This window comes from Lontra canadensis, unplaced genomic scaffold (assembly GCF_010015895.1).
Source record: "Lontra canadensis isolate GAN:19392208 unplaced genomic scaffold, GSC_riverotter_1.0 scaffold4, whole genome shotgun sequence".
NCBI lineage: Eukaryota > Metazoa > Chordata > Mammalia > Carnivora > Mustelidae > Lontra > Lontra canadensis.
This window is the reverse complement of record NW_022630998.1, coordinates 52,145,269-52,158,274: the sequence shown is the minus strand read 5'-3', so window position 1 is coordinate 52,158,274 and position 13,006 is coordinate 52,145,269. Positions and strand designations below refer to the sequence as shown.

Sequence of the window (13,006 nt, the reverse complement as noted above, 5' to 3'; positions counted from 1 at the left end):
GAATTAGGGTCTCCAGAGCTTTAGGAGTCCATCTTCATTATCTTTCTGGCTGGAGAAAATTAGACCTAGGAGCTTCAAAAGAACATCCTTTTTGTGTACTGGTATTTTGTGGCAGGAGGGCTGAGGGACAGTAAATCACTGTCAAACTACTGCAAACTACTGTTTGATTTTGGTGGAAAGAGTCTGGGCTTTGGAATAAGACAGTCATGAGTTTGAATCCCAGCTATGCCAAAAATGATTTTTGGACTGGTTACATAATATCACTAAGCCTCAACTTCCGTATCTGTAAGGTGGAGATAATAATATCAAGTCCACAGTGATTTTTTATTTTTTATTTATTTTTTAAAAATATTTTACTTATTTATTTGACAGAGATCACAAGTAGGCAGAGAGGCAGGCAGAGAGAGAGGAGGAAGCAGGCTCCCCACCGGGCAGAGAGCCCGATGCGGGGCCCGATCCCAGGATCCTAGGACCATGACCTGAGCCGAAGGCAGAGGCTTTAACCCACTGAGCCACCCAGGTCCCCCCACAGTGATTTTTTTAAAAGGGTAAGATTTGGGACGTCTGGGTGGCTCAGATGGTTAAGCACCTGCCTGCAGCTCAGGTCAGGATCCCAAGGTCCTGGGTTTGAGCCTGGGGCCCCATGTTGGGCTCTCTGCTCAGTGGAGAGCCTGCTTCTCCCTCTCCCTCTGTACCACCCCCCTTGCTTGAGCATGTATGCATGTGTTCTCTCTCTCTCTCAAATAAATAAAAATCTATTTTAAAAAGAGGGCAAGATACAAATTTTGTAATGTAATCAGCATTTGGTAGACTCTCACTATCACGTCACGGTTATGTTTTCATCTGTCTTCCTCCTAACATCTCAGAAAGTTCTTTGTGTGAAGGCATCCTGCACCTCAAGTGAGTTTATAGCCTTTAAAGTTCATTGTGGTTCTTTGCCAGTTTTTAAAATTTATATATAATTATATGTAACATTATATTAGTTTTAGGTGTACCACTTAATGATTTGATATTTGTATATATTGTGAAATAATCACAGTAAGTCTAGTTAACTTTCATTACCATACATACTTAAGGAATATAGAGGGACTGAATGAGGCTGAGCAACTTGCTGCTTGCTTCTTCCCTCCCATCTGTGGAGTTCACAGTTTCTTAATTAAATTCATGGCCAGAGTGCTGTACCTAGAATTTATTCCTTTTTTGCCCATCCTTTAAAAACCAGATTCCATGCTATGCACGGTTCCTGGCACAGAATGAGTACCAACATATATTTGTTAGGTGAATGTATGAATAAGTGAATGAATGACTGAAAGTAGGACCAGCCCTGGGAAAAATCACATAGTGATACATTTTCATACAAGTGTAATCAGATGAAACTTTGCATCCAGGATGCAGCCTTGAGTGGGTGTTGTTGTACTGCCAGAGGACAACTTGTGTGTGTTGGGGGTGGGTGTATAATGAGGGACTGCTACAGAGTAGAACACCCACACTATTGCTTTTGCTTTGGTCATATGAGACAGGATGCAGGAAGGCAGGGATAATTTAACATGCTGACATTTTTTTAATATAATTTTTTTATTTTTTAATTAACATATAATGTATTATTAGTGCCAGGGGTACAGATCTGTGAATCACTAGGTTTACACACGTCACAACACTCACCATAACACATACCTTTCCCACTGTCCATAACCCCACCTCCCTCTCCCTCCCCCCTCCCCCCAGCAACCCTCAGTTTGTTTTGTGAGATTAAGAGTCTCTTATTGTTTGTCTTCCTCTTGATGTTATCTCTTTATTCTTTTCCTACCCCCCAAGCCCCCCAAGTTGCCTCTCAACTTCCTCAAATCAGGGAGATCATATGATAGTTGTCTTTCTCTGATTGACTTATTTCGCTAAGCATAATACCCTCTAGTTCTATCCACATCATCACAAATGGCAAGATTTCATTTCTTTTGATGGCTGCATGGTATTCCATTGTATATATATACCACCTCTTCTTGATCCATTCGTCTGTTGATGGAAATCTAGGTTCTTTCCATAGTTTGGCTATTGTGGACATTGCTGCTATAAACATTCAGGTGTACGTGCCACTTCAGATCACTGCATTTGTATCTTTAGGGTAAATATACAGTAGTGCAATTGCTGGGTCATAGGGTAGCTCTATTTTCAACTTTTTGAGGAACCTCCATGCTGTTTTCCAGAATGGTTGCACCAGCTTGCATTCCCACCAACAGTGTAGGAGGGTTCCCCTTTCTCCGCATCCTCAACAGCATCTGTCATTTCCTGACTTGTTAATTTTAGCCATTCTGACTGGTGTGAGGTGGTATCTCATTATGGTTTTGATTTGTATTTCCCTGATGCCGAGTGATGTGGAGCATTTTTTCATGTGTCTGTTGGCCATCTGGATGTCTTCTTTGCAGAAATGTCTGTTCATGTCCTCTGCCCATTTCTTGATTGGATTATTTGTTTTTTGGGTGTTAAGCTTGATAAGTTCTTTACAGATTTTGGATACTAGCCCTTTATCTGATATGTCATTTGCAAATATCTTCTCCCATTCTGTCAGTTGTCTTTTGATTTTGTTGACTGTTTCCTTTGCTGTGCAAAAGCTTTTGATCTTGATGAAGTCCCAATAGTTCATTTTGGCCTTGGTTCCCTTGCCTTTGGCGATGTTCCTAGGAAGAAGTTGCTGCGGCTGAGGTCGAAGAGGTTGCTGCCTGTGTTCTCCTCAAGGATTTTGATGGATTCCTTTCTCACATTGAGGTCCTTCCTCCATTTTGAGTCTATTTTCATGTGTGGTGTAAGGAAATGGTCCAGTTTCATTTTTATGAAGTGGCTGTCCAATTTTCCCAACACCATTTATTGAAGAGACTGCCTTTTTTCCATTGGACATTCTTTCCTGCTTTGTCACAGATTAGTTGACCATAGAGTTGAGGGTCTATTTCTGGGCTCTCTATTCTGTTCCATTGATCTATGTGTCTGTTTTTGTGCCAGTACCATACTGTCTTGATGATCACAGCTTTGTAATAGAGCTTGAAGTCTGGAATTGTGATGCCACCAACTTTGGCTTTCTTTTTCAACATTCCTCTGGCTATTGGAGGTCTTTTCTGGTTCCATATAAATTTTAGGATTATTTGTTCCATTTCTTTGAAAAAAAAATGGATAGGATTTTGATAGGCATTGCATTAAATATGTAGGTTGCTTTAGGTAGCATAGACATTTTCACAATATTTGTTCTTCCAATCCATGAGCATGGAACATTTTTCTATGTCTTTGTGTCTTCCTCAATTTCTTTCATGAGTACTTTATAGTTTTCTGAGTATAGATTATTAGTCTCTTTGGTTAGGTTTATTCCTAGGTATCTTATGGTTTTGGGTGCGATTGTAAATGGGATTAAGTCCTTAATTTCTCTTTCTTCTGTCTTGTTGTTGGTGTAAAGAAATGCAACTGATTTCTGTGCATTGATTTTATATCCTGACACTTTACTGAATTCCTGTACAAGTTCTAGCAAATTTGGAGTGAAGTCTTTTGGGTTTTCCACATAAAGTATCATATCATCTGCAAAGAGTGATAGTTTGATGACTTCTTTGCCAATTTGGATGCCTATAATTTCTTATTGTTGTCTGATTGCTGAGGCTAGGACTTCTAGTACTATGTTGAATAGCAGTGGTGATAATGGACATCCCTGCCATGTTCCTGACCTCAGCGGAAAAGCTCTCAGTTTTTCTCCATTGAGAATGGTATTCACAGTGGGTTTTTCATAGATGGCTTTGATGATACTGAGGTATGTACCCTCTAATCCTACACTTTGAAGAGTTTTGATCAGGAAAGGATGCTGTACTTTGTCAAATGCTTTTTCAGCATCTATTGAGAGTATCATATAGTTCTTGTTCTTTCTTTTATTAATGTATCACACTGATTGATTTACAGATGTTGAACCAACCTTGCATCCCTGGAATAAATCCCACTTGGTCGTGGTGAATAATCCTTTTAATGTACTGTTGGATCCTATTGGCTGGTATTTTGGTGAGAATTTTTGCATCTATGTTCATCAAGGATATTGCTCTGTAATTCTCTTTTTTATGGGATCCTTGTATTGTTTTGGGATCAAGGTAATGCTGGCTTCATAAAATGAACTGGGAAGTTTTCCTTCCATTTCTATTTTTTGGAACAGTTTCAGGAGAATAGGAATTAATTCTTCTTTAAATGTTTGGTAGAATTCCCCTGGGAAGCCATCTGGCCCTGGGCTCTTATTTTTTTGGAGATTTCTTTCTTTCTTTCTTTCTTTCTTTCTTTCTTTCTTTCTTTCTTTCTTTCTTTCTTTCATGATTATCTGTTTTGCGTGTGTTGAATTTGAGGAGTTCTTAAAGATTTTATTTATTTGACAGAGAGACAGAGATCACAGGGAGGCAGAGTAGCAGGCAGAGAGAGAGAGAGAGAGAGAGAAGGGGAAGCAGGCTTCCTGGTGAGCAGGGAGCCGGATGCGGGGCTCAATCCCAGGACCCTGAGATCATGACCCAAGCTGAAGGCTGAGGCTTAACCCACTGAGCCACCCAGGTGCCCCGTTTGAAGATTTCTGATGACTGCTTCAATCTCCTTACTGGTTATGGGTTTGTTCAGGTTTTCTATTTCTTCCTGGTTCAGTTGTGGTAGTTTATATGTCTCTGGGAATGCATCAATTTCTTCCAGATTGTCAAATTTGCTGGCGTACAGCTGCTCATAATATGTTCTTATAATTGTTTGTATTTCTTTGGTGTTGGTTGTGATCTCTCCTCTTTCATTGATGATTTTATTTATTTGGGTCCTTTTTCTTTTTGAGAAGTCTGGCCAGGGGTTTATCAATCTTATTAATTCTTTCAAAGAACCAGCTCCTACTTTTGTTGATTCGTTCTACTGGTTTTTTATTTGTTTGTTTGTTTTTTGGTTTCTATTTCATTGATTTCTGCTCTGATCTATATTATTTCTCTTCTCCTGCTGGGTTAGGCTTTCTTTGTTGTTCTTTCTCCAGCTCCTTTAGGTGTAGGGTTAGGTTATGTATTTGAGACCTTTCTTGTTTCTTGAGAAAGGCTTGTATCACTATATATTTTCCTCTCAGGACTGCCTTTGCTGTGTCCCACAGATTTTGAACTGTTGTGTTTTCATTATCCTTTGTTTCCATGAATTTTTTTCAATTCTTCTTTAATTTCCTCGTTGACCCATTCATTCTTTAGAAGGATGCTCTTTAGCCTCCATGTATTTGGGTTCTTTCCAAATTTCCTCTGTGATTTAGTTCTAGCTTCAGAGCATTGTGGTCTGAAAATATGCAGGGAATGATCCCAATCTTTTGATACTGGTTGAGACCTGATTTGTGACCCAGGATGTGATCTATTCTGGAGAATGTTCCATGTGCACTAGAGAAGAATGTGTATTCTGTTGCTTTGGGATGGAATGTTCTGAATATATCTGTTACGTCCATCTGGTCCAGTGTGTCATTTAAGGTCTTTATTTCCTTGTTGATCTTTTGCTTGGATGATCTGTCCATTTCAGTGAGGGGAGTGTTAAAGTCCCCTACTCTTATTGTATTATTATTGATGTGTTTCTTTGATTTTGTTATTAATTGGTTTATATAGTTAGCTGCTCCCATGTTAAGGGCATAGATATATAAAATTTTTAGATCTTCTTGTTGGACAGACCCTTTGAGTATGATATAGTGTCCTTCCTCATCTCTTATTATGGTCTTTGGCTTAAAATTTGATTTATCTGATATGAGGATTGCCACCCCAGCTTTCTTTTGATGCCCATTAGCATGGTAAATTGTTTTCCACCCCCTCACTTTAAATCTGGAGGTGTCTTTGTGTCTAAAATGAGTTTCTTATAGACAGTATATTGATGGGTTTTGTTTTTTAATCCATTCTGATACCCTGTGTCTTTTGGTTGGAGCATTTAGCCCATTTACATTCAGGGCAACTAGTGAGAGATATGTATTTAGTGCCATTGTATTGCCTGTAAGGTGACTGTTTTTGTATATTGTTTCTGTTCCTTTCTGATCTACTACTTTTAGGCTCTCTCTTTGCTTAGAGGACCCCTTTCAGTATTTCCTGTAGAGCTGGCTTGGTGTTTGCAAATTCTTTCAGTTTTTGTTTGTCCTGGAAGCTTTTAATCTCTCCTTCTATTTTCAATGATAGCTTAGCTGGATATAGTATTCTTGGCTGCATGTTTTTCTCGTTTAGTGCTCTGAATATATCATGCCAGCTCTTTCTGGCCTGCCAGGTCTCTGTGGATAAGTCTGCTGCCAATCTAATATTTTTACCATTGTATGTCACAGACTTCTTGTCCCAGGTTGCTTTGAGGATTTTCTCTTTGTCGCTAAGACTTGTAAATTTTACTATTTGATGATGGGGTGTGGACCTATTCCTGTTGATTTTGAGGAGGGTTCTCTGCACCTCCTGGATTTTGATGCTTGTTTCCTTTGCCATATTAGGGAAATTCTCTACAATAATTCTCTCCAGTATACCTTCTGCTCCCTTCTGTCTTTCTTCTTCTTCTGGAATCCCAATTATTCTAATGTTGTTTTGTCTTATGGTATCACTTATCTCTTGAATTCTCTCCTCGTGGCTGAGTATTTTGTTTGTCTCTTTTTTGCTCAGCTTCCTTATTCTCTGTCATTTGGTCTTCTATATCACTAATTCTCTCTTCTGCCTTATTTATCCTAGCAGTAAGAGCCTCCATTTTTTATTGCACCTCATTAATAGCTTTTTTGATTTCAACTTGGTTAGATTTTAGTTCTTTTATTTCTCCAGAATGGGCTTTTATTTCTCCAGTGTTTCTCTAATATCTTCCATGCCTTTTTCAAGCCTAGCTAGCACCTTGAGAATCGTCATTCTTAACTCTAGATCTGACATATTACCAATGTCCATATTGATTAGGTCCCTAGCCTTTGGTACTGCCTCTTGTTCTTTTTTTTGTGGTGAGTTTTTCTGCCTTGTTGTTTTATCCAGATAAGAATATATGAAGGAGAGAATAAAGTACTAAAAGGATAGCAAAGACCCCAGGAAAATGTGCTTTAAGCAAGTCAGAAGAAACCCCAAATCGGTGGGGGGAAGAGAGGGAGTAAAAATAAGTTCAGGGGAAAAAAAAATTAAAAAAAAAATAAAGAAAAAATATAAAAAAGAATATATATATATATATATATATTAGACTGGTGAATAGAACAGAGTCACCCACTTAATTTTGGGAGTATTTTGGTCTCTTAGAAGAAACTACCTCCCAAAATTTTAAAGAATGAGGAAAAAAGAAACACACACACACACACACACACACACACACACAAAATAAGGGTAAACACGATGAAAGGATGGAATATGAGTATAAAGATGAAATTTTTTTAAAAAAACTTCTAAAAAAGGAGTTAATAAGATAAGTTGGTTGGGAGAATAAAGAAAAAGAAAGTGGAAAGAATTTGTTCAGACTGGAGACTAGAACAAAGCCCTGTGCTAGATTTAGGGTATATTTTGATCTATTAGAAGAAGTTGTATCCCAAATTTTTTTAGAAGAAAAAACCCTATGTGTATATAAAAAATAAAGTTAGATACAATGTAGGATAAAATATGACTATAATAATGAAGGTTCAAAAAGATTTCTTTTCTGAAAGGTGTTGTTAAGATAAACTAGTTAAAAATGTTAAAAGAGGAAAGAGTAAAAGTTAAAAAAATTTTAGCTTAAGAAAAAAGTAGAATTAAAAAAATTTAATTAACTCTGTAAGACTACAGAATCATGGGGAGAAAGCCATGAATTCCATGCTTTGCTTTCTCCTCCTCTGGAATTCTGCTATTCTGCCTGGTAAGTGAACTTGCTCTTGGCTGGATTTCTTGCTGACCTTCTGGGGGAGGGGCCTGTTGTAGTGATTCTCAAGTGTCTTTGCCCAAGGTGGAATTGTACCACCCTTACTAGGGGCCTGGCTAAGTAATCCGCTCGGGTTCAATTTCCGGAGCTTTTGTTCCCTGAACGCTTTCCATAGAGTTCTGGAGGACAGGAATGAAAATGGTGGCCTCCCAATCTCTGGCCTGGAGGAGCTGAGAGCTTGGGACCCCACTCCTCAGTGTTCTCTCAGAGAAAAGCGTTCAATCACTCCTGTCTCCCTGGCCTCTGGCTGCGCTCAGAGCTCACCTAGCCTGTGACCAAGCATCTCTGTCTCTGGCATACAGCCCCACCTAGAGTCTCCAAACCTAGCAGATTCCTGCGCTCTTCCAGGGGGGTCTCCCTGGATCTTGTGGTGTCTCTGCTCACAGAGCATTGGTCTGACTGTGCCACAGATCACAGTTTAAGGTAACCCCGAGTTGAGAGCTCACTCCTTGGCTCTGTCTCTGTAGCCGGCTTCCCCGCTCTAATACCTGCAAGCTCCGCAACACTCAGACACCCCCGATCCTTCTGTGACCCTGTGGAACCTGGGTCAATGCTGTCCCCACATGGGCTTCACCCTGGCTTAGACTCTGGAGCAATGTCTATCAGTGGAGCAGACTTTTAAAAGTTCTGATTTTGTGCTCCATTGCTCCGCTGCTTGCTGGGAGCTGGCCCCTCCCCGCACGGTCCATCTTCCTGTCTCTTTGAATTCACTTCTCCACAGGTCCTACCTTTCAGAAAGTGGTCAATTTTCTGCTTCTAGAATTGCTGCTCCTCTTCTCTTTGATCTCCTGTTGGATTTGTAGGTGTTCAGAATGGTTTGATAATCTAGCTGATTTCCTGCTACCTGATATCATCTCAGCCTGCTACTTCTCTGCCATCTTCACATGCTAACATTTTAAAGAGAAACTGGAAGATGAAGCATCTCCTCCTTTTTTTTCCCTGCTTCTTGTCTATCCACAGGCACTGTGCATAGTCAGCAGTAATTGCTTGGATTTGTTTTCAATCCTTCTTCTCATAACAGTAGCTACTATTGGGTTTACACTTTAAAGATAAGATACCACAGGTTACTTAAGTGGCATCACTGTGTATTCTAAGAGTCCTTTAGTCCAATGTGTGGAATATTCGTAGTGGTGTTTGAGAATTCTGGGCATCTCCATTAAATGCTGTATTCAAATGAGGTCCCACTAATGAGAAATTATATTTCAGGAAGTGACTTTTTACTGAAGACAGTTGTTCAAAACTGCTACATTTAGAAGTTAGGGCTGATGACCTGGGGAATTCAGGAAATGATTTGATTTCCCCCACAGCATGGCATAATCTTTGTGAATTTTCTAGAGCCCAGAGTCTTTCTACGCCCCAGAATTGCTCAGATTTAGGGAGGCTGAATTACTCATTTTTGTTTTTGTTTTTGTTTTTTTTTCTGAACATGAATTTTCAAAAGATTATTCTTGTGCCTAAATTCAGATAATTGTTGAGAAAAGGTAGCCAAAAAGAAAAAAAAAAGCAATACATGAATATGTCTTCACTTAAATACATGCTCTTTAAAAGAAAAGTGGAATTAGGGTCTCCAGAGCTTTAGGAGTCCATCCTCACTATAGGTAGCAGTAGGTTTGGATGAGGGTGATGTGGGATACCAATCACACCTTTTTCTTTCTTTTTTTTTTAAGGATTTTATTTATTTATTTGACAGAGAGAGATCACAAGTAGACGGAGAGGCAGGCAGAGAGAGAGAGAGAGGGAAGGAGGCTCCCCGCTGAGCAGAGAGCCCGATGCGGGACTCAATCCCAGGATCCCGAGATCATGACCTGAGCCAAAGGCAGCGGCTTAACCCACTGAGCCACCCAGGCACCCAATCACACCTTTTTCATGAAAGAAAGTTCTCTGCAGTTTGCCAGTGACTGTGCTAATACGGTAGAGCACAAAGTCCTCCCTGACACAGTATATCCATTCACCATGGAGGGGGAGGGCGCAGCAAGCAAATTCACCACCACCTCTCTCAAAGAGCTGAAGCTTCTGACAATCTGCCAATGCAAGGTCATGGTGACCACTGTTATTTCATCTGGCGCATGCCACAAAGTACTCTGGGTTTTAGGAAGCAGCATCACATTGTTGACCATGGTACCTGTCCCTGTAGCTCTGCCCAGGGCTTTAAAGTTATTTGAACATTCTGTAGTCTTCATATTCCACATCTTTACAGGGCAATCAGAAGATGCACAAAGTCCATCTTATGTCAAAGTAGCTTCACTAATGAAGGAGGGATGGACACAAAATTCCTTCGGAGTTTTCCCCGATTTTAAACTATGAATTCTAATTTTCTTATCAGAAGAGGCACTAAGGATATGACTACTTTCCTGAGAACAGGGGACACCTTTACTGTGCTCAAAGAGAGTGGGGAGGATTCTTTTCTTTAAACGTTTATTTTAAAAAGAGAGAGCGAGAGTGAGTATGGGAGTGAGCCTGAGTAGGGCGAGGGGCAGAGGGAGAGAATCCTCAAGCAGATTCCCTGCTGAGCATGGAGCCTGGCTCAGGGCTCCCTCTCACAACCCTGAGATCATTACCAGAGCCGAAACCAAGAGTCAGTTGCTAACTGACTAAGCCACCCAGGCACCCTGAGGGTAGTCTTTCTAATGACTCAAGTCTCTTGTTCACGGTCTTCTCCCTTAATTATCAAAGAAGGCTTCACAGCATCACAGCCATGGTGAAGATTTTGGTTTTGAGTTTTCTATCATCAAGACTGTGATTAGGTCTGATGGGTTTCCCTGTTTTGGAGTATATCACTCCAGTACCAGGAAATTTCATCATTTCCTCCAGGAGATAGTACTGGATAAATTCTGCCAACTTCTCCTTTTTTTAACCGTCAACATTTGAAAGTCTGAGGGGACCTGTCCTTTGGGTCCTCAAAGTCTCCTTTCATTTAAGATATAATCAGTCAAGTAGTTTCCTGCAACTAAATGATGATAATTATTTTCCAGATCCACCTGTCTGAGATTATGCCCAGATTTCCTTGGCCAGAGTTTAGAGTGAACTCAAACTCTACAACTGCATATTTACCCCCTGATTTACTCCCACAGATAACTAGGATGGCTTTTGTGCACTGATTTTGCTAGTTGAACTCCCATTTGAACTTATTTCTAAGTTCCTTAGAGGCACCTCAGATTAGTTCCTGTTTACTACCCATAAGCAGTCACATTGTGATGGTCCTCTGGTGTGTGAAGGGAAGTGGAAGAAGCACTGGAGGGCCAGGGAAGTGGTGGAATGAGGGGCATCATTATTCATCACCACTTGTTAGCTTTCCATAGTCATTGGCTCATTTCTCACAGATGCTCTGCACACTTGTTGCACTTAATGTGATATTTGCTATTAGTATCCATGCTTCTGTCTCTGCAAGTAGATCATGGTTCTCAACTCTTTTTCCTTCTCAAACCCATTTGGAGGGATAATTGATATGGAGCCATTAGTTACAGTGGTTCACTTTGGTATCCTCTCCATCTTCTGACTCCCTTCTCCTTGTTAAAAACCACTGAACTAGAGTGAGGTTGGAGACAGGATCATCTTTTATTCTAAACACCTAATGTGGCTGGGACACTGATGAGTGAATAAGAGAATACTTGAGATCACCAGATGAGTCAAGGGGGTGCCAGGATTAGAGCACTTGGGCAGTGTCAACTTCTAGAATGGCCCTCTCTGCAACTACTGCAATTTTTTCTAGTTTTGTCTCTGAGTGTGATTTAGTACTGATGATTTTTTGAGAAGGATTTTTTAAATTCACAAATAATAGATGAGTATTCTCATTTTAAAGGAGGCAAGCAGTAATCATTAATTGTAAAATGTTTTATTCAATAGTTAATACTGATAATTTCTTTAAATTAAAATCCCTTGTCAGAATAATAATTTTAGTTTTCACATCCATAATTATTCATTTATTGAGAATTTGAGCATCATAGTTTTTATACAGTTTTCATGGTAGGGCCTCCTTCCCTTTCCAGAATGATTTCCAGAATGATTTTAGGACTAGTATAAAGGCATGTCTTCTAGGTAAGAAATGGAGAAAATTAAGACAATGTTCTGAATAGTTAGGCACTGACAAACGCCATTAGTGTTACAACTAATTTTGAAGAACACACTTACTCTTCATTTAAAAATTTTAAAATTTCTCTTTGTTTTGTGCTCATTTAAATTAAAATGGTAATTTCCTGAAAGAGTAACTACTGCTATTGAGTAACAGGTAGTTAGTATTGCCATTATGTAACCAGTCTCTTATTGTTTCCTGATAGTATTTTTACCATTACAGACCCAAGTTCTCATTCTGCTTTATTGCTTTGGGCATTTTCAGTTAGTAAGATATTTCAATTGGTTTGTATATGAGAAAATTTTAACCTGGTGGTTTTCTCCAGAAATGATGCATGTGAATTTTTCTCAAATGATTTCTTTTGTTGAGAAATCTTTTTCTTTTTTCCTATAATGATCTGTCAGATGACATGTGGAGTCCTTTATTTCTTCCAGAAATGAGTGATTACTTTTACATTTGCTTTATCCTTAGATTATCCCACCATCTCTTTGTGGGATGAGACATAGAGTCAGCAGCCTTTTTGTTCTAATTGATTCTGTTAACAATATTGTATGTCTATCACGTACCAGTAGGTGCTTAAATACTTAGACTTTAGAAAGGAGTAAGAAGAGCTTCCCTAGGCAGAAGCTCTGTGTACAGAAGCCAACAAGTAAAGTGCTAAACATCATTCTGTGTGACATGTGCTACAGTGGACGTGGCATTTGCAAAGAATGAGGGGGAAAGGACATTGTAGGCAGAAGGAACCACATGAGCAAAGCATGGGGATGTGAAATATCATGGCACTTTCCAGAAATTAGGAGTCGTTCCATCTGGCTGCGGTGCCTCAGGCCTGAGGCAGACATGATGGTCTCTGATCTATACAACTCGCAGTACTTTTTTTCTTGGTGGCTGGTGTACTTTTCGTGTTACATAGTGGAATGAATTTTGGGTAAATTAAATGTTGACTGGGGCCGATGAAGAAATTGTGAAGGGGTCCATGCGATGAGAGCCAAAAATATAAATTAAAAAGAAAGTCAGGAAAAAACAAAAAACAAAAAACAAAGACTCTCCCTTAAAACC

General features: G+C 39.6%; 1 protein-coding gene and 1 pseudogene across 1 annotated transcript in view; one reads left to right on the top strand and one right to left on the bottom strand.

The window, feature by feature from the left end:
- Window positions 1-13,006, top strand: part of IL31RA (interleukin 31 receptor A) — an 88,015-nt gene that overhangs the window by 24,015 nt on the left and 50,994 nt on the right. The gene's annotated exons all lie outside the window — the stretch shown is intronic.
- LOC116863971 lies at window positions 9,437-11,972 on the bottom strand (annotated as a pseudogene).